Source organism: Rhinolophus sinicus, linkage group LG09 (assembly GCF_036562045.2).
Source record: "Rhinolophus sinicus isolate RSC01 linkage group LG09, ASM3656204v1, whole genome shotgun sequence".
NCBI lineage: Eukaryota > Metazoa > Chordata > Mammalia > Chiroptera > Rhinolophidae > Rhinolophus > Rhinolophus sinicus.
This window is the reverse complement of record NC_133758.1, coordinates 28,651,620-28,674,376: the sequence shown is the minus strand read 5'-3', so window position 1 is coordinate 28,674,376 and position 22,757 is coordinate 28,651,620. Positions and strand designations below refer to the sequence as shown.

General features: G+C 38.8%; 1 long non-coding RNA gene and 1 pseudogene across 1 annotated transcript in view; one reads left to right on the top strand and one right to left on the bottom strand.

Moving 5' to 3' along the window:
• Nucleotides 1–22,757, top strand: part of LOC141573067 (uncharacterized) — a 188,218-nt gene that overhangs the window by 67,799 nt on the left and 97,662 nt on the right. Inside the window, exons 4-5 of the long non-coding RNA XR_012498636.1 lie at nucleotides 17,798–17,873; nucleotides 19,604–19,745. This is a non-coding gene — a long non-coding RNA (uncharacterized LOC141573067). The remainder of the gene's footprint in view (nucleotides 1–17,797; nucleotides 17,874–19,603; nucleotides 19,746–22,757) is intronic.
• Nucleotides 8,802–10,272, bottom strand: LOC109452090 (adenosylhomocysteinase; annotated as a pseudogene).

Genomic DNA, 22,757 nt, shown 5'->3' with positions numbered 1-22,757 from the left:
TTATAATAAATATACTTTTCCCTGGCCCAGCATCCCTCTTGATCTCGTTCTGCTATCCAGAAGCAACCAATAGAGCTCCTTTGGTGTATATTTCTAGTAAGCTCTCAATCTCAAAGAACATATTTTTACTGTTTTTGTTTTTATTTTTTTGTGTGTGTCTGTTTTTAGACATTATCAAATAAACTCCTGCTCTTGTGGGTGTGAATTTAATTATTTTATACTACCTTTCTGTAGACTCTCCATCATCCTAACGAAAAAAACACAGCCTTTTATGAACCAGGAAGTAGGTTCTCAACAGATACTGAATCTTCCAGTGACTTATCTTATACGTTCCAGATTCCAGAGCTGTGAGAAATAAATTTCTGGTATTTAGAATCCACCCAGTCTATATATTTTATTGTAGCAGCTGAATAGAATGAGACATCACTACATCAGTTATTCTATTACTTACCATTTTCCCCAATGGTTTTTGCTTCTGGAGACTCTTTTCCTCTTGCTCTGTCCTGGCTTGAGTTTTCTCTAGACCTGCTTACGAGGCTGTCAGCCTAGGAAATGTCTTGAATGGTCTCCTGAGCTGAGTCCACAGTTTCCTGCTGTGTGCCCTCACTTGACTGGAGCTAAGATTTTGCTTTAGGGTTTTGATTATGCTAGAAAGACCTCACCTATCAGCATTAGATGTTTTGTCTGTTGGGCTATTCAATTTTTTTCTGAGAACTTTCTTCTAACTTCCCCTGAATGGGATGATACTGACTCTAAAGTTGAGAATCCCCAAATGCCAGAATGAGGAAGGATTTACTCCAAGGTTCCAACCTCCCCACTCTAAGTATCTTCAACAATTCACTCCATTTCCATTTAAAACATTGTTCTACTGTTGTCAGGAGATAAATATTGGGCTGCCTTTAACTCAAGGAAAGAGAACAAGTTAGATTGTCAGAGGGATGGAAATGTCACTTGGTTCAATTGCTCTATTCACAGAAGCTTAATTACCCCCTTGTTGTCAGCCCCATGATTCACACCTGCTCTCTAGCATCTGTGCCTCCACTGCACCTAAAGCCCCTCCATTCAGGATTCTGAAAGGCAGGCCATGTTCCAGGTAGACCACAGCACCTGGCTTCTTCCAGGTCATGTAAGTTTCATTCCTCTGATATTATCTACTAACATGTTTCTATCTACTTTCATCTTCCCCAAATCCCTGTACTCGCTCATCTTTGGTGCTGTCCTTCCAATCTCTATTATTGGTTTATTCCTTGTCATACCTCAAAGCTTTCATGTCAGTATTTCAGTGGAGATTTTAGAGAAACACGAAGTGAGAACCTGCTGGGTACGCAATCTTGTACTGGAAATCTATAATGTTTTATTATATGGTGAGGCAATTCCCCCCAAAATACTCTTTGTAATTTGTCTTGGCTATTATTTCCTATTATTCATCCACATGGAGTTTAGAATCATTTTGTCACGTTCAAAGAAAAAAAATCCAATTGGAATTTTAATTGGAAATGCATTAAATTGATTAACTTTGGAATGATTGCTTTTTATTTTTAATTTAAATTCCAAGCAGTGTTTTTTTTTTAGCCTTGCTAATTATAAATTTCTAAATTTATTGCTTTTTTTGTCAGAACCTGGCCTCTGCAATTTCTTCTTTTCCAAAGGAGTATAGTAGTAAATGTGTCGTCCTTGTCATCACCTGGGCCAGTGCTTCTCAACACGCACAATCAGTATCAACTGGGAACCACTGGGAATGCAAATTATAGGACCCCAACCCAAACCACCAAATCAGAAACTCTGGGTATGGCATTCAGCAAACCCACCAGTAGACTGATGCATATTAAAGTTTGAGAACCACTGAGCTTATCATCTGACTAGCCATGTCACCTGGGTAAAATACTCAACCTATGTCTAAATATCCTCATATGTAAGATGGAGATACTATAACTGCATACACTTTATAGCATTGTTATTAGGAATAAATGGACTAATAACATGTAACATTTAACATATTTCCTGGTACATGGCAAATACAGAATGATTCCTAGGGATCATCAGCTATTACATTATCATAATTTTATTTTTGCCCAATACAAATCTGAAATTTTCTCTGTCATAAATAATTTTGGCAAATAATTCAATGTTTGTTGTAAAAGTGAGTGTGGGGACAGAGCCCCAGAAAGCAGTTTCCAGGCTTTCGGCCTCACATAGAAAGGTGCTGGCTCAGGTAGTAAATGGCCATCAACTGTGATTGCATGGCCATCAGCTGTGGCTAGTTGGCCGTCAGCTGTAACCAGTGAGCCATTGGCCACTAATATAACTTCTGTGGCTAGGCTAGTAGGAAGAATGGGGCTAGCAAGAAGATGGAGGCTGGGCTGGCAAGCGTGGATGGTGGTTTGCAGACAGTGTGGATCCAGCCTCCAGTGAAAGTATAGTGCCGCCAGAGAGAATATGACTCCCCTACCTATGGCTCCGTGTGTGTTCCTTTTTGGCCTCACCATGTCCTGCATTCTTATGTGGGGAGCGGGACCAGAGACCCCGCAGGCCGCCCTGCACGACACATGGCACAGCAAGCAGGCCTCCCCGCACGACAGTGAGTATATTCTCCTTTTTGTGTGCGTGTATGAAATCTTTGCGGTCTTTATGAAAACAGATGTTATAATTTTTAGAGCTTTTGTATACTTATTTTCACTTATTAATTATCTTGCCTATATATTGGATCTATAAAAGATTTATATTTTGTTAAACTCTCCCAACTTTAACAAAATATTGCTTGCAGTTTTAAGACTTAGTTGCTATGTGTCAATGTCTTCTGATACTTCACATAAATGCCCCAGACTGTCTTCATTATGAATAGTATTTTTATCATTATGAAATAATCCTTTGGTTGGGGGATTTCATTAATATTTCACCCATCAAAATTTCACCCTTCTGTTCACTTTATTTTAATTTACTTAATATATTTTTACTCATTCTTTTAATTTCAAGTATTTTCTTGTCTTTTTAACATTGAAATATCTTTTATATGTATTATATATTTGTTTTATTAAAAATATATGCATACATTTTGATATGAGAGCTTAACCCCGTTAGAATTATAATGGTATAGTTGTTCTACATTCATCTGCTTTTGTTTTTATGTTCCTGGTTGGTCTATCTATCTGTCTATCCTTTTCTTTTCTTTCTTTCTTTCTTTCTTTCTTTCTTTCTTTCTTTCTTTCTTTCTTTCTTTCTTTCTTTCTTTTTTTAACTTTTGCTATAGGCACTATGTTTTCTTTTTGTATTCACACATATTTTGGGAAGTTTTATTCATGGTTATTTCTGCATTTTTCAAACTATTATTTAATAGATGTTTCTCTAAGTTTCAATATTAAACAAATTCCCTCCCATTTAGAATTTATGGAATATAATATGCTTTTAATGTCCTCAAGCATTCATATTTAATATAATGTAATTTTTACACTGCAATGGGGTGAATTGTGTACTCCCAAAATGCAAATGTTGAGGCCATCACCCTCCGTAAGACTATATTTAGAGCAAGACACTTAGGAGATAATTATGACTAAATGAGGTTATAGGATAGGGTCAATCCCATAGGATTGGTTGCCTGATAAGAACACGAAGAGAAAGAGATCCCTTTCTCCATGTGCCTGCACCAAATAAAAGCCTGTGAGCATACAGTGAGAAGGCAGCCAGCTGCAAGGCAGGGAGAAAGCTCTCACCAGAACTAGACCATGGTGGTATGCTTATCTCAAACTTCCAGCCTCTAGATCTGTGATTAAATAAATATCCATTGTTGAAGCCACCCAGTCTATGGTATTTTGTTACAGCAACCCAAGCAGACTAATACCCACACAAATCATTATTATTAAAGTATATTTTTTGCACTGTTTATTTTGTTTCTAGAGAAGTTATTGATATTTGAGTTCTGTTTTGCAACTATTCACAATCCTTGATTTAATTTTATTTAAATGTCTTCACCATTTATATTAGTCAGGGTTCTCTAGAGAAACAGAACCAATAGGTATCTATCTATCTATCTATCTATCTATAAAGAAAGAGAGAGATGATTGATTGTTTGGTAAATACATAGATAGATAGACACATAGACAGATATATAAAAAGATATTTAATATGAGGGATTGCTGATGTGATTATGGAAGCTGCGAAGTTCCATGATCTGCCTTCTTCAAGCTGGTAGCCCAGGAAAGCCAGTGGTGTAGTTCTAGTCAAACCCCAAGGCCTGAGAACCAGCAGGACTAAAATCCAAGAGTAGAAAAAGATAAACGTTGCAGCCCAGAGAGAAAATCTATTTCTCTGCCTTTTTGGTCTAATCAAATCCTCAAGAGATTGAATGTTTCTCACTCCTGTGAATGAGGGTGATCTTCTTTACTCAGTCTAGAGATTCACATGCTAATCTCTTTTGGAAACACCCTCACAGACACACCCAGAAAATATGTTCTACCCGCCTTCTGGGCATCCCTTAACCCAGTCAAGTTGAGACACAAAATTAACCATCACACCATTATTTCCTCTTTTTTTTCTTCTTCTTTCCTCTATTCATTACCATTGTATGCTGTATGATATCTCCGAGTCATTTTTTCCTCCATAAGGAGGGTACATTATCTGAGATCTTCACAAATGAAAGGCAGCTTGGACAAGTATAAAATTCTTGTTTCTAAATTGTTTTCTTCAAAATTACATTGTACATTTGTACTACCGTCCCTTCAGCATTCTGCTTTGCAAATGTGAGTTTGGATGGCAACATAATTCTTGTACCTTTGAACGTTACTGGCTTACATTTCCAATTTGATATTTTTCTTAGTTTTGTAATTACAATGAAAATTGCCAGATGTGGATCTAACGTGCTTTTCTTTTCATTGATTTTGCCCTCACATTATGGACCTTTCAATCTATACATAGTTTCTAGACCTGAAGAAAGGCTTATCTTCCAGTATGTCTTTGATGTTTTCCTCTGCTTTTGTTGTTCTTTTCTCTTTTTCAGAAATACTTTTTATCTGTACATTTCTCACCCATTTTGGATTCTCTGCGTGTGTTATGATCTATTTCAGGACTTTGGTCTTTGCTATCTGTGACAGTTTTCTCAAGTTTGTCCTTCAAATTAGTGATTGAGTCTCCTGTGATTTAAAAATCAATTCTCTTTATATGCTCCACCAGGCTTTTGAATTTTATTTTTATTTCTTTATGTACATTAATTATCTTATCAATCTTCCTTTCCTTTTATTTTGTAGAATTTGCATATTAGCCTGGTAGGTTGCTCCTCATGGACCTCTGTGTTTTTTAGAAGAAGCTGTGCATTCTTCTATTGTATTGAGAAAGTCAGTATCTTGATTCTATAGGAGATAATTTCCAGAGGTTTTTCATTTGGGTACCCTTTATTTTTTCTGTGTTTGTTTGTTTTTCTGTTTGCTTATCTTTGAAGAGTTGGGGTTTAGCCACATATTTTAGAACTAGCTATAAATATACACCATTTTAGATTTCTCTTGGCTTACTTTGAACCGTTCCTACCCCATTTTTCTACTTTCCACCAGACTTGTGTATACTGCAGATTTCTGCTACAGGATCTGAATTTGTTCCTGTCTGTGCTGGCTTAGTGATACTCAAAAGTGAGAGACTGGTGAAAAAAATGGAATTGGAAACATATCCATTAATCCATGTTCTTCAGACATTCCCCCTGATCCCACTTGCCTGTGACACATGATTTTCTCCTTGCGGACAGCCCTATCCCTATGCTAAATTGTGCAGTATAAAGGCTCAATTGTGTTTTCTAAGAATTTCTAACTTCCAAATGGAAATGAAAATTGAAGGGTGGGAGACAGTGTCCTGAATGCCTGAAAAATCAGTACCTGTACAGAAGAGCAGTAATTATGCAGTTCTCTCACTTTTAATCTGAGTCTTGGCCCTAGAATGGCTGAAGGATGAGTTGACTTCCTGTTTTTCTACAGGTGATTTTCCTTTCAAAATTTAAAGGTTGCCATGGCCTGAGGTAAAGTCTGGGCAAGTTTTCCCTGATGTCAACATTTTAAAAGAGGAAAGTGGTCCAGAGAGGTCAACTAACTTTATCAAGGTCACATAGCTAGTAGTAGTGTCGGGACGGATTTTTCCTGCAGGCCCCCGCTAAGAGCTCCATCCCCCCCTTATCGGAGCTGTCTCCTGCAGGCCACCAGCTCGGAGCTCCATCCCCTTCCTCCTCCCATACCTTATTATCGGAGATATCTCCGGTAGGCACCATATTTAGAGGCCTCCCTGTCAAAACAATGTTGAGCGATTACAGCTGCTAGGGATGGACCTCCCTGGCACCCCGGCTAGATTTTCCCCCAACCCAGAGGCCTAACCCTATAAAACAAAGCACCCCACCCCAGTAGGTGCTCAGTGTTTGGGAACAATCCCACTGAGCCCGCCGTCGTAATAAAGCTGTGTTCTCCCTGATCTCTCTGTGTTGCTTGAGTCTCTTGGTCCTCGCTGCTTTTCCCCAACAGTAGGTTTGAGGGGTCACGTCAAGATCTCTAGATTCAGCATACTCTTCCTTAGTAAAACATCACACTGTCTTTCTTAAGTTTGTTCACTGATAAATCTGAGGAGAAACTGAGGATACTCCAACAGTAGTGAAAAGCATTTTTTTTTTTTTGCAAAAAATAATATCTATCATTCCCATCCTGAATCTTATATAAAATAACAGCATGATTCAATTAATGCTTACCCACATGACATTTATCAACTAGAACTTCATTGCAATGGAATTTTACCTCCTCCTCATGCCTTCCTTAATTGCACTAGCTCATGTAATTTTCTCCTTTTCTGACCTCTTTTGATCTATATTGTTTTCAATCCCCATTACACCACACTGCGTGCTTTGGATCCTTTCTGGGGCCTTATCTTCCCAGATGACACCCAACATTCTTGTTGGCACAGGTCATGTTTTATTCATTGTTCTCCCATGGTATCTGCCATAAAAATAGGTCCACAGGAAGTGTTTACCCAGTGGCCTAGTCTAGAGTACAAGCTAAAATAGTAAGCATCTCTGGAGATGACTTATAGGAAAATTAAAATTTAATTAATTACTTAATAGTATCTGCACTTCTCTTAAGTTGGCACAAAATAGCTTTCGTTTACCTTTTTTGTTTCCTCCCTTACATTGGCAATTTTTCAGGGATATTAAGATATCTTGTTCAGCAAACATTTCATAAAGGTTTCCTATGTGCTGGGCACTATGCCACTCTACTAGGAAAAATAAATGAATAAGATACAGTCTCACTTGCAAACACTCACTGTCTGATGAGCAAAACAGACATGTATGTAAATGATCTCAGTCAAATTTGGGAAATGCTCCAATAAAGTTATGCACTAGAGAAGACATCAACTAGTTTACCTTGAGATAGTGTCAAGCTCTCGAGCTTATCCTTTTCAGAATAAAATTCAGCAAGCGAGCCCAATCCCAATGTACCAATAAAGCTGTAGTTTTCTGGAGACTTGAATATATTGAACAAACCTCACCTAATCCTGACAATGGTGCTATTTGGGATTCTAAGGGCACTGGGACCTCAAAAGAACAGCAGTAGAGCATGACCAACAGCATAAGAAATAATGAACATTTTTACAATGATGAAAAAATAAATCCCTTTCTTGTGTCCTTCTAAATTTACTTTGACTAGCTATTGAACAGGCGTTTCATAGATTCAATACATCACAACATATTAAGTGCTGCTCAGCTCCCGCCACTTCTGCTGCCCTGCTGTGGACCGTCTCTTTCTGTTTGCATCTTGTCCGTCCTCTGTGCATATAAACTAAGTGTCTCCATTTCTGCTCTCAGAGTGTACCATACCATACAACCGAGATTTCAAGAACAAATATCAACAGTGGCTAAGCCAAACATATCTTGTCAAGAGAGTGCCACTGCAGTGTAAAGATTGATTTGTCGAGGGAGGTCTTGCATATAAGTAGATGTGAAGGCAAGGACTGAGGTTAACAAGTTTCCACTCTGGGAGTTTATTTATAACAAAATAACACAAGGACAGTTCTGCCTCTGCCAATTACTTTCCATCTCTTCCTATATCCATCGCTATAGCAGCTTTATTCATTACCAGAAACCAGCCCTTCCAGTACAAATCCAGGTAAAGCTTTGTGGATAAATGTTTGCCCTCAAGACTTACGTTTTCATGTAGAGTAGGATTCTTTCATGCCAGTTAGTACTGTTTGGAGCTGCTCCCTGTGCCCAGCTCAGTGCTTAGTGCACAGAAGAAATAAAAGAGAATGAGAAGACTGCACTTTACATGTGAGGTACTCACAGAGATCAGACCCACAGACAAAACACGGAAGAAAGTGTGTGATTAAGAGTTAGTTGCATAAATTCCCAACCCTGAGAAGGGAGACATCATTTTGGGCTGGAGCAGTCAGGCTCAATAGAAGAAGTGGTTATTGAGTTGGTACTAGAGGAAGGTAGGTTGGGAGAAGATTGTGGTTAGTTACGTGGTTACGTGTAGATGGTAACAGGTATCATCATCTTTAATCTCAGTAAACTGACAGGGCCAGATGGCTGGATGCATAGAGAAAGTAGACAGACATAAGGATTGTTTGATTTAGGTATCTAACCACTCAATAAATAGGTATAGCATGCCCTAGGTGTTAGGGACCCAATATTGTAAAAGATCCAGTTTCCACCAAAAGAAGTTCACATCTTTTTGGAGAATACAGATAGTAGTAACAAACACCCCCACCCCCACCCCGTTTATCCAGCCCCATCAGAGATCTCAGGCCACGTCAGCACTCCTTGCCCCTAGCTAGAACACACTGAGCCCTCAGTGGACCCCAAAAGGATACTTGTCCGGATGGATCCACAGTTCAATATGCGCCAGCACCTGGTTGGTGAAGGAGCTGCTCATTACAAAGCTGGGGTGACCCACGCAGCCCAGGTTGACCAGCCAGCCATCAGCCAGCAGGATGATGCAGTGCCCATTCTTCAGTCAGTAGTGGTCCACCTGAAGCTTGATGTTCACCTTCTCCACCACGTTCCCATGCAACCACCTGACATCAATCTCTATATCAAAGTGTCCAACATTACACACAATAGCATATCCTTCATCTGTTCAAAGTGCCGGCAGAGGATAATGTCGATACAGCTCATGGTGGTGACAAAGATGTCGCCCTCCTGACTGGCCTCGTCCATGGTGGTCACCTCATAGCCCTCCATGGCGGCCTGCAGACTGTTGATGGGGTCAATCTTGGTGATGATGACTCGGACCCTGAAACCCCTCAGGTCCTGGGCACGGCCCTTGTCCACGTCACCATAGTCTGCTATCACTGCCACCTTGCCCGCAATCATCATGTCTGTGTCCTGCTTGATGCCATCTATGAGGGACTCCCAGCAGCCATAGAGGTTGTCAAACTTGCTCTTGGTGACAGAGTCATTGACATTGATGGCTGGCACCTTCAGGATCCCACTGGTCATCATCTTCTGTAGGTCGTGGACCCCTGTCGTGGTCTCCTTAGAGATGCCTCCGATGCCTGACAGGAGCTGTGGGTACTTGGTGTGGATGAGGTTGGTGAGGTCACCGCCCTCCTCCAGAATCATGTTGAGGGGCCCATCCCTGAAGTACAGTGTCTGCTCAGTTCACCACACATACTCCTCATCTGTTTTAGCCTTCCAGGCAGACACTGGAATGCCGGCTTTGGCAGTGACAGGGCTGCATGGTCCTGGGTGAAGAAGATGTTGCAGTTGGACCGCTACACCTCAGCAGCCCAATTCTGCAATTAAACAAACCATTTGCAACAGATTCTTCTAAAACTGCTCTCCCCCAAATGGCAGCAGGTCACGACCTGGTCTAGAATCAATCAAATTACAAATAGTAGTTGGCCTATTCTAGTCAAGAGCAGGACTTTAGTGTGTACCACAATAGGCTTTCAAGTCCTTAGGGGAAAAATCTGCAGCCATCTCGGCCAGTTAACTCAGAATATCAAGATCATTGTTTGGCTAGCACTGTGGTTAGGTACTTTTACACTATGCCACAAGAGAAAAAGGGGGTGGGACACCGTAACCCTGGGAAAAGGCTGTTCCCTAACCCCCAAACTGATCTTCTCCTGCACCTAAACACTGTTGTCAGCCATGGCCAATAATTCTTAAAAGTATGTCCTTGGACATGAGGGGAATGAGGAAAATGTGTGGACACCATCTCCTTAGATTGTACAGTGAAAGAGTCCAAGCGAAACTATAAATTCTTGCAGAACTGCACTGTGGGCAGTGCATTTTAGGCATGGCCCCACCCTCCTCATTATAATCCCAGCCCAATGTTTTCACAGTCTGGAAAGTACCATAGTTGCCTTTTACATTCTACTTCCTATGAAGAATCAACTCATGGCCCTGTCCTTTCTCCAACTCCAACATCCTCCAAATCTACTCTGCATGAGTACATCTGGGCTCTCTGTTTCTTCTCCTGACTTACCTAAGCACCCCAAGTTCCAGTCCCACCTATGTTCTCCCCACTTGCAATCTTGTGTTGTCTTCTGCACTAACAATGCCATCCTACAATCCTTTCTTTATATCTGATAACATCCTGTGCTTGGAATGACCACTGTTAATAACTTGGGAGGTGAAGAGCTGATTAGTGAAACAGCATGGTTTAGAGGGGTTTTTCTTAAGTTTTTCAGTGTTTACCCAAGGATTTAAACCACACTATGAGAGAGGACTCATAACGAAGCCAAGAATGGATGTATGGAAAGCATTCAAGTGAAATTGAGCCCAGAAAGTTAGAGAGAATGGTAATTAAAAAAATAAAAAGAAATATACATACAGAAATATGTATACATGTTTTAAGACAACATCTCTTAAAAATGTGTATACATTTTTTTGACACCCCAGCATATATTATACAATTACATATAATAAGTTATACATTAAATTATTTTGATCCACACTGTGGAAATATCTATTAAACATGAATAACATTTCCCCAAAATGTATAGCATGTGTTAAAAATAAACAATTACCAGAATTTAAAAAAAAAATAACTTCATGGTTTTGATGGTTATGTTGTTAAAATATGTTTTATTTCTCTGATTTCTCAGAGTATACTAAATATCTTTCAAAACAATTATTGTGCTCTACTTCACACAGTTTGCAATTTGCTTCTAGGATTCATGACCCCAGAGTTGTGCTTTTGGAGTTCTTGGGAAGATTTCTAAAAATTTTGATCTCTTTTCTTACTCCGAGGCTTTCAGCAGCACCTTCTGCTTTGAGTGTGATTTCACTGAGTTGACTTTTCCTTTCAGTCTGATGATTACAATCTGCTTTGGGCTTGGAGAGTTAAATGATACCTGTATACGATTTAGTCATAAAGTAAATGCCACTGGGTCATGATGACCGAGCCTAGGCGTTAAGGTTTGATATCTGATTTCAGCAATTTCTATTTAAACCAATGAACCACCTTTCCATTTAATTCCAGGTTGTTATTTCTGTTCTTAATGTCCTAGGTTGCCATAAGATTGACATCAGAACAATAGGTCATTACTTTTTTCAGTGTTATAACATGAAGATTTATTGATTTATAAGAGATACAAAGTTATAAAATCTAGAGCCAGAAGGGACCTAAGTCTTAAAGGAATTACCCATCCTCCTTGAGTTCAATTATCCCCAGAATATAAAATGAAGATGAAACAGAAGCCGACAGGCAACCTACTGCATTGATTTAGTGACAGGGTGGTGTGAAATGTGTAGAGAATAAAGTTTTAAGTTGCTTTTTCAAATTACATCCATTTTCCATCCTAAAACTTGTGGACTAGTGAGCGAGGTTAGCTTTGACAATTGTGCCATTTGGACTGCGTTTATCTTTTCCAAGGCTCTGAAAATGATTGTTCAAACAGAGGCAGCGCCAAACAAGGGAAAGCTATTTAAATCTGTATTTGGTTGTACAGATATTAGACTAGAGCTCATTTACACAAAATTTGGAGCTAGTTTGATCTTGACCAAAGCAGGTACAAAGACATCACATTCGCCCACTAATGAATTTTTAGAGTACTGTGGGTTTCCAGGCTTGAGGTCACTAGTACAAAATGAGATCTCGACCTACAAGAAGAGTTCAGCTTTTGAGTTAATACTGATTCTGGAAAATATCTCATTTATTCCTACCTGTAACCACCATACTCCAGAAATCATCACAAATTCCCAAAAAGAAAGAGTGGAGGGACAGAAAGAGAGAGAAGGATATAGATTTTTGATATTTGGAACCGTATTCCCTTTGTTTCACATTGGACTAAGATCTCTTCCTTACTTCCTACCTTACATTAAAAAAAAAAAAAAAAAAAAAAAAAAAATTCAACAAAAACAGAATACTGTTAGGTACTGAGAATATTGCCCTGCACAAGACACACATCATTCTGCCCTCACAGGGTTTACAATTTATTTAGCTTACTCCCTTTTCATTCTGAAATTGAAATTCTGCCTTCAGACTAGTGGCTTCTTACAGAGAATTCCACAATAGCAGGAAAGGCTGAATATAAGTAGATCATTGTTGCTCAATTTGATACCTTATTTTCCTTTTTCTTTCTTTTTTTTTTTTTTTTACCATTTACCACTCACCGGCATTTACTGACAAGCTACTTTGTGGAGAAGGGGCATAGAAGAAGATGAATTCATATTCCTTCTCTTAGAGAGCTCTAAATCTCATAAAGGAAGGAAGATTCGGCCACATGAAATAGACCATAAACCAAAGGCAGAGTTTCCATGCAACCTTATTACCTGGTTGATTAGGCCTCAGTACTTTGCTTTTTATTATTCATTCATATATTCAGTCATGCAATCACTCAATGAACATGAGTTGAACACCCATTAAAGGTAAGGCACTTACTTAGATGCGCAAAGTGTTTTGAATGATAGGAACCAAGTCAAGGACAGCATTGAAAAGCCCCTACGGACTCCGTAAAATGACTTCCAGACATTTCAAAAGGCTTGACCTGTGACACTTGCCCCAGGAGGCCCTAACTGCCAATAAGCTAAGTCCTTTGTTTAAGTTTGGTTGAGTTAGTTTTCTTCACCTCCTCTCTCACCATATAATTCCTCCTTCTCTCCAGCCTTCAAATAAAACATAGAATCTCTCCGGCAAATATATGCATCAAGAAACACACAATTGGATAATTCCTGATCTTGTTCCTAGGTCTGTTAGTCATTAATTGTTTCTGAGGGGCCAGTGGGAACCTATATTTTCACCTTAGGGATCTTCTGTTATCAAAAATAGTTCTAGAAATGCTTAAGAGAAGGGTTGCAATGTTTAAGTTTTGTGAATTTTTTTTTTCTTAGCTCGTTATTTTTTAAAACCAAAATAAAATGAAGTCTGAGCCAAGTTTATACTGATGCTTTTTTCAAACAGTACTATCACCCTAATGCATCCCAATATTTCAATTCTAATTGAACACAAAGAAGTCAACAATCAAGCTTTATTGCGAACTTCTAATTGGCTGTAAACTGGGGAGCATGCATTTTTACTAAACTTTCCCTATCAAGAGTATCTGCCTTCACAGCACCACAAATTCAGCTCATTAGAGCAGCCCACCTGAAGTTCCCCTTATTTCCCATCCATACTGTAAAGCCAATTATGTTCACATATTTGCCATACAGTTTTGCTTTCAGCTTCACAAACTGTAACTGTCAGAAGAAACACAAACTCTTGGCTATTATATTTTTATCTTATTGAAGGTTTTACTTTAAGTCATGTTTTCTATGCAGTTAGTGCTCCTCACTCTGGTTTTTCCACCAAATCCTGTTCTCTGGACGTATTTAACTTACATTCTCTTCTATTACTGGAATTATTGTTGCCTCCCTCTCTCTTGAGCTAGTGTATCCCAGCACATTCCCATTTCATAAGATAATTTCTGTTATACTTTCCTTGGAATTGAGTCTCTTCTAAGGAGTGGAGTCATTGGGATGGGGTCATTGGGAGTGGATGAGATGATGGTTTATACTGGGGTGTAAAATGACTAGTGGTAACTGGAAAGTTCTGTCTACCGGCTTTGAAATCTTTTCCACAATGACATTTGTCATAGTTCATCATTTCAGTGATGGAGAAACTGACTTAAGATGGTTCCCTGCCACGTGAAACTGACCTAAAATGGTGGCCCGAGTGGAGAGAGAGGTCCCCAGTCTAAGCCCCAGCCCACTTCCGCATAACCCCTTCCAAGCCGCACCCCGAGCCAATCACCAGACGACATCTACCCCTTCCCCAACTCAAGGAAGTCCCCAACCCATAAAAACCTGCTCAAAACCTTGCTAGGGGCTCAGTCTTTGGGAAGAATCCCACTGAGCCCGCCGTTGTAGTAAAGCTGATTCTCCTAACTCTCTGAGTGCCGCTTGGGTTCTTTCCGGTCCTGGTATCCATAACATTAGCAGATTTTTGCAGTGCTTACATCCTGTTCTAAAAGTAAGGCTCCCTGAAGGCAGGGTCTGGGTTTTACATCTTTTCAGGATCACCCCCACCCCGACTACACATTATCCAAATTGCCTTAGGTGTAAGAGGTGCTTAACAAGTGTGCACTGAATGAATGGATTCCTCTATCTTTACCTCCCTTGCTGTTCCAATTGGGACGTCACAGGAGACCAAGCCCTGCTGGGTGAATGACTTGTGCATGAACACTATTTATTTCTCAAATGCAAATCACGCTTGCTCTGGTTGATTAGCCTGAGGCACAGGCTTACTAGGAATGATGTTGGAGAATGTGCCTTTGTCACCGAAGGGAGAGTGGAGTTCTTTTCATCTTACAGAAAAGCCTCAGTTAATCAGGACAGGACCCAATGAAACATACCTATGATTAGAATTTGTTTCTAATTTAAGAAGAAAGAGACAAAGGACAGAAAACTTGTTCACGCTGAGGGATGAGTGAAATAAGAGGTCATGAAATTAAATAAAATCACATTGGTAAGAGCAGTTTAGAATCAGCTCCATCTCCCACCTAACATTGATCTGCCTTTTCTGCTCTGGACACAAAGATCACATTTGTGGTTTTTATTAACATAGAAAACAATACTTGAGCAAGTTATTTATGACTGAAATGTTTGAAACCCAGATAACATTCTGAGGGTCTCTAGATTCTTAAACTACAATATACTTAAGAGGAGCTCAAAGACCTTAGGGAAAACAAAACAATTAACAAAATATTACATAATGAATAAAAGCCTGATGCCAGGTGTGGCTGATAATAGAGGTTCTTTACCTTGTACCAATGCTCCTTCCCCTGGACCAGAGATGAGGGACTTTTCTACCTTCTTGGGAAGACTGGAGAAGTAACTACAGTTGACCCTTGAACAACACAGGTTAGAACTGGGTCCACTTACACTCAGAGTTTTTTCAATAAACAGTCCTTCAGGCTTTCCTATGCTTGCGCTTTACATCTACAGAATCAATCAACTATGGATCAAAAACAGTATTTTCGCAATCCCAAGCACAGATTCCAAACCCTGGATCCAAAATACTGTTTTGTAAGTGGTTGGTTGAATCTACGGATGCAAAGGGCCGACTGTAGATTCAGAAGCTGTATGTGGATTTACAACTGCATGGAGGTCAGTGCCCCTAACTCTGCACCCCCGCCCCCACCATTTGTTTAATGATCAGCCATTGTACTGCTCTTCTCTTTTTCTCAATGACCCTTTTCCATGGGAAGAGTTGCCACCGATTAGATTGGTCAGAGTCATGTGCTTACTGGGACTTGACAGTACTTCACATGTTGTGCCTTGACTCTGGATTGGTCATCAGGGCAGTTCACTGTCATCTGCTTCCTGCTGGCTTAGAGGAGGTTCCACTCCCTACACAGAGAAGAACCCACCTTTGGCTTCCCTATTCCTAACTGGTGGGTAAAAAGGTCTATGCATTCCTATGGTCGCATTGGACCCCAATTAATTGTTAATGGAATATGATGCCCTATTTCAGTCCTCAAGCCATAACCATTACTTTCAACACAATTTGCCAGAAACTGTCTTTTAATCACTATTTCCAAATGATTAATAAAACATGTTTTTCATCTTGTTTTGGCTAATGAGTCTTGTGTCTATTCTTGATATAGATTAAAACTTGGGGAAGGAAGGATGATATAATTGTCACATCCAATTTCTAGCCCTCAAATACAGGCAAATCTGAATTAACCATTATCTTAAGTTAACTTTTTTTTGCACTAGTCTTCTAAAGAAGTAATAATTTACCTAAGAAAAACTAAAAAACTTTGTAAAAATAAATTTCAGAATTAGTTCACATTTAGTTTAATTTCTCATCTTTGTGAGCTAAGAGCAAGGAGGAGGGTTATTGGTAATTTCACGGTAAAAGAAAAAGAAAAAAATTTTATACTTACCTTAAAAAGTGGGACAGTAACTTAGTGAAATGCAATAAGAGCTCTGAATAGTGTTGAGGGCCCACCTGAAATATGTGGTCTTATATTTGAAGTTAAGAAGTTGATATGAATCTTGCCAGAATTACATGACACTTTCCTTCTTCCTCTTTCTCTTCCTTGAAGCTATAACCACTCTTCTAAATTCTGCCTCTATCCTGCACTTGTGAGTATATGTGTGTGTGTGTGTACATATATATATATATATATATATATATATATATATATATATATATTACATACATACGTAACCCTAAACCAGAAATTGCTTAATTTGCCTAGCTTTAAGCTTTAAAACATATTGAATGTGTTCTTCTGTGACTTCATTTTGTTCCATGTTATATTTATTAGCTACATCCGTAGTGTTGCTTAGAGATGTAATTCATTTATTTCCACCCACTGTATAGCTTTTGTTTTTGCTATTACAAAAATGCTATATGGCCGTTCTCATGCATAACTCTTGGTATATGTGTGCAATTTCTCTGAGTTACTCACCTAAGAATGAAATTGTTTGCTCATAGAGTAGACACAAGTTTAAAAATAATGCCAAATTGTTTCCCAAATTGGTGGTAGAAATTTATACTCCTTCCAGCAATGGTTTCTAGAACAATTTCAGTTGCTTAGATACGGGCACTAAATAGGCAGAAGGATAGGTTTAGCCAGATTGAGGGATTACCCAATGAATATGATAGAAGGGACGAGGGAATTAAGATTTTATCAAAGGAATGATTAAAATGATGTTTTGTGGAAATTAAGTGGCATAGCGTCTGAAATAAGGATCTGAGTGAGAGATGAGTAACAGGAATGGTATGGAATCCGTGAATTAGAAGTCCCTTTAGCTGTACTGCAGAGACGTAGGTGGTGAGGGGTAGTTACACCTTTGGGCAGAGAGCCAAAGTCTTCAAGAAATTTTTAAAGAGAAGGTTTTGACTTCAGACAAAAAGAGAACAGATTATGTAGACAGGTATGGGAGGAAGGAGCAAACACTTCTGCTTAGACCTATCCAGATACACATTTTTGCTCGTTAGTCAGAAACTGCTCTGAGGAAGTACAAAACAGTGAAATCTAATGAGTTAAACTTTGTATTCAGGTACATTTGAAGGGCTGTGATAAGAGTATCATTGTGAGTATAAACCCATTATGAAGATTTATTTGAACTACGTACATGAAACAAGAACAACAGCAGCATCAAAACAAAACCAGAGAACATTTAAGCAGCTTGAGGAAAGTCATTCAGCGCATAGGCTGAAAAATCAAAATACGAAATCAGGTTCCTCAACTCTGGTGCTGAAGGTGCTGTAAGGTTGATTGTCTTGAGTGATGATTCTTCAGCATTTTTGTCATGGACTTCTTTGGGATCTAAGGGAAACTATGCTCTCTCTCTTGAGAATAAGCATAGACTTCCATAAACACTACAATTTCCACACCATTTTAGAAAGTTCCAGAGCCTCTGCAGCTCCATCTTTGGATCCTCTCTGGGACCAGGGCAGATGCACCACAGAGGGAATTGTGTAAGTTTCGTTGTGGGGTGGTACTCAGGCTGGGGAACAAGGGGGGCCCAGATGTCTTGCTGATCCAGTCACCAAACTGGGTACTGGTGAGCAATTGTATGCAAAGATTAAAAAAAAAAAAAAAAAAAAAAAAAAGAGAGAGGTTTTTGTTTATTTGTTTGTTTGTTTGTTTTCTAATTCATCTGCCCAAAGAAGATACATTTTTGTAATTCCCAAAAAGATGTGCTAAGGGCAAGCCCAAATTAGATCTGTTATTATAGATGGGCTCAGTAGTTGATTTCATCATTCCACATGGTGACTTCTTTTTCAAGCATTCCTCATTAGGATATTAGAAAGTTAATGTCGACAGGTGTCCTGTTGTCAGTGGTATTGTTCCCCTTGGCTGTGTTTGCTAGGACCTGGAAGGCACGGATGAAACTTGCATCTTGCACAGCACACAGCAGTGTGTTATGGTGCACTAAGAAGCTCGAACAATATTTGGCGCTTGATTGATTACTGATCAGTAGATTAATTAAATCTAAAAGAAGTTTTAAAAATAGCTGATTGCTTAACAGTCTAGCGGTATCAGTGTTTTTGCATTTTATTTAAGCTCTTCCTTTGGAGAAGAGGTAGACAGCTCCAGGCTTAAAGGAAGGAACTGCATCCAGCTCCTCTTTTGCATCTGTAAGGTTTCTGCTGCTGGGGTGAGGTAGGGGTGGGTAGGGCAGGGATTAGAAAACTGACTCAGAAATTTGAGAGGGTTGTGATCAGCAAGTGGGGCAGAGAGGATGATGCCATTGAAGAGAACTAGAAAGGTTGAATCCAGTTTCCATTAGACACTTAAATGCACTTTCTAAAAGGGGAGTTTTCTCGAAATTGAGAGTGATGGAAACAGGATCGGAGATATTCAGGGAGATAAATGAGTGGGAGAGATTTACTGATGAAGCATGTGTAGAACTAAATGTGGAAGTTAAAACAGCAGAAAATGAGGTCCAGGAGAGGAAATTGAGGGAAGAGGCAGCATGTGTCAGGGGAGGAGGAGCCATGGGGAACATAAAGGCAGAGCTGTAATAAGAATCACAGAATGGAGGGGGAGTTAGACCCTGAGGGATTTGACTCCTCTGGACCATGAGGACATGAAGTTGGTTCTCACATCAGGAATGAGCTATGGATCTCATAAATTATCCCTGGGGCAATATAAACCTATTTATGCCTTTATCGTATTCTGTCACGTTGAATTTCTAAATATTATGGGTACCAAATGAATGTCCAGATAAATGAGTAGCTACCAGAATGGTCTGTTTGCAGGTAATGTGGAAGTGGGCTGCAGAGTCCAGAGTTTACTATAAGAATTGCTGCGTGTTTATTCTCAGAAACTTAAAGCAAGTCTTAGATTATAACAATTGTGAGAGAGGGAGATCAATTACCTAAGAATATCCTGTGTTCTTATTTCATTTTATAATTTAGTTTTTATTCAAAGTATTTGGGGCTTCTTTGGCTCAGTGGAACTGCTACCCTAGAAAGAGAAGTGAGGCCTGGGGTGCTGGAAAATAGAGGAACCTGTGGACAAAGCTATGCATCAGATGGATGCATGACCCATTCAGTTGCAGAATTTTTGTTTCAATTATCTATTTCTATGTAATAAGTCACTCTGAAACTTCATGGCTTAAAAAAACATGGACTCACTTGTTGCGATCAAATGACAGCTAGGGCAGTAGGAAAGTCTAAGATGACTTCTCTCATATTTCTAGGGCCTTGGCCTGCACCAGGAAAACAGCACCAGTCCAAGAATGGAAGCTGTAGCTTCTTACATACCAGATTCCAGAACTCACAGGATGATATTCCACCCCACCTGACTGGACAAAGCAAGTTACAAAGCCAGGTCAGGGCAAGGTAAGTGTTGGGTAAGTAGACTCTATCTCTAATGGGAAGAGTTACAAAACATTGTGACCAGGCTTTCCAATCTACCACTTGCCACCTAAACTCTGTGGCCTATTTTTTATGAGCTTTTAAAATATAAATACAGTATGTCCTCACTTATCATCATCAATAGGTTCTTGAAACTGTGGCAGAATGAAATATAATGAAATCAGTTTTACCAAAACAGTGTTTTGGATGCGCAGTTGGGAATCTGTGTTTGGGAATGCAAAAATACTGTTTTCTATCTGCGGTTCATTGAATCTGCAGATGGAAAACCAAGGATAAGAAGGGCTGACTGTGTTTATTGAAAAAAAATTCATGTACAAGTAGACCTACAGATTCAAACCCATGTTGTTCTAGAGTCAACTGTATATTTAGGTATATCTGGCATACAGGAGGTGCTCACTAGTTATTTGTTGAGAGTATGATTCATTGAATGAATTACTTTAAAAAGCAGTTGGCATAGTCTTCTATCATTTCGTAAGTGTTCAGTACATGTTAGTTACTATTTCTTAATAGAAAATACTGTTCATGGTATCTGTTTCAAATATTCTCTTCATTCATATTTTATACATGCCGTTTTTACATGACTGTCATAATTTACCATGCTTCTCATATGCAGTGCAAAACTGATACATGATCGCTGCCCTCAGGGAGTATAAACTGCACACAAGGGACAATGAATGTACACTTGAGAAAATAAGAAATGTTTCCTCCCTGTCAAATCATCAGATTCAATGGAGAGTTTGCATATGACCTAACAAGTGATACCGTTTTGAATGATGACAAAGATTTTACAGAGGTAGTGGAACCTGTGATGGCCCGGGAGAGATCCAGAAGAGAAGGTAGGCAAATTGGGGCCAGCATGAGAGAAAGCATAGCTGTGGGAATGAACATGGATTGTTCTGGGGGAAAATGAGGCGCTGCATAGGATAGGGGCATTGGATAGGCAAAAGTAAGAAGCAAGGTTGGAGACGTAGACTAAGCTCTACTTGTGGGGATTAGATGCCAGGAGCTTCTAAGGGCTTTTGAGGAAAAGAGTGTCATTGTGAAAGGTGCTTGTTTTTGCAAGACCAATTAAAATGTTTTTTCAGAAAGCATGAACCAGGCCAACACTATCAGGAACAGACTCCCGATTGCTCTGAGTAGAGTCTGGCTTTAGAAAGTGATCTGGACACAGACTATAAGTAGGTATCTGCTCCCTTGTTCTAACTACATATTTACATACCCAGATCCCAGCTAGAGCTTCACAGCAATCCCATTTCTGCCATGAAAATGTCCCCAGTTTTTGAATCCCACCCTGACCTACTTCTTGTTCCAGTTCCCATTAAAACTGCAGTTATAGAACCAGGTGTCCTAGGTAGGTGTGAAATGCTGTGAAATTTGTAGTAACTAATGATTATTATGATAGCTATGAGTTATTAATGACATTAGAAAGAACAAGATAATGTCATCATTACATCTTTGTAACAGTGTGAGGGGGCATGAAAAAATAGCAATTGCAATAATGATAGCTTCTTTAATAGGTCGATAGAGGCATTTCTGATAATAGATCAAGAAAGAAAAACTGAAAAGTGTCTGAAACAATGTATGAATGTGAAAAATTGTTAGTGATCTGTGCAGGTAAAAAGAAAAGTATCAATCTAGAGAGAAATCTCCATCATATCATCTGAGAACACGAGTGCTAGTCCACAAAGCTGCCAGGACTCCAAGGGGCAAGGAATGGAGTGTCTGGGCTTCCCTCTCAATTGGGATGGGGTTGGAGGCAAGCAGTAATACAGCCAACAGCCCTTCAACACATCCATGCACATCTCCACCCCGATGGAAGGGTTGTGTTAAAACCCCAATTGTGAAAACATATGAAGAACTAAAGAAAACACAAAACACATAGGGATTTAAAAAAAAACACAAACTATAAAACACACATGATAAACATTATAAATCTTCAGTGAAGGAATTTAAAAAGCCAAAAAGTCATTTTGTGTTTCAGGATGAGAAGATATAATATAGTATAGATATCTATTTTTCCAAACTCATTTATATATTCGATACTCCCAGACTAACAATTTTTATGTGTATTAACATTTTTTTATTGAATTTGATAAGTAAACTCTCAAGCACATGTAAGAGAGAAAAGGTGAATGTATGTCTCACACAGTTTCAAAAAAGCATGACATGAGAGAAAATTTCCCTTCTACTAGTAACACCACTGAAATGCTATAACTGAAACAATTGATATTGGTATAAGATAGATGAAGGGAAGAAAATAAAACAAAATAAAGATGCTTTCCCATAGGATTATGGAAATGTATCCAGTTGTAGCTGGTATTTCCTATAATACAGAACCAAAAGACTTTAGAAGGAATTGTTTTGGGATATTTGGATATTCATTAAAAAAAAAAATAAAATCAGGCCCTATACTTATATCATCTATGCATGGGTTATAGAAAATAAGCTAAAACATAAAAAAAAACAAAAACCAACCAACCAACCAAACAAACAAAAAACTTCTATTACAGGAGCATTTAGAATTATTAAATCACATATCAGGAAATTGCTTTTATAATATTGAAGAGGGGAAGGCCACTTAAGCATGGTAGAAATCCAGATGTCCAAAAATATTGAAGAATTTGATGTATCAAAAATCTTTAAAGAGCAAAAACACAATTGAGAAAGTTAAAAGGCAATATGGAATGAAAAAAGTATTTTAATCTTTGTAAAAATAATATTCAAAATACACAAAGAAAAGGAAAAATAGGAAAATTTGGAGAGAAAAATCAGGGGACACTTATTTAAACGACAAGTTCACAAAAAAGTAACGCAAATAAAAAATAAAGATGTAAAATGCTTGATTTTACTTTTAATACAAAAATAAAGTTAAGATATAATCATTGCTTAAGTACCATTGTAAAGTGTGATAATAATCTAATGGGTGAGAATTTAAGTAAATCAACATAATTTATTTGGTGGCTGTGAAAAATGATA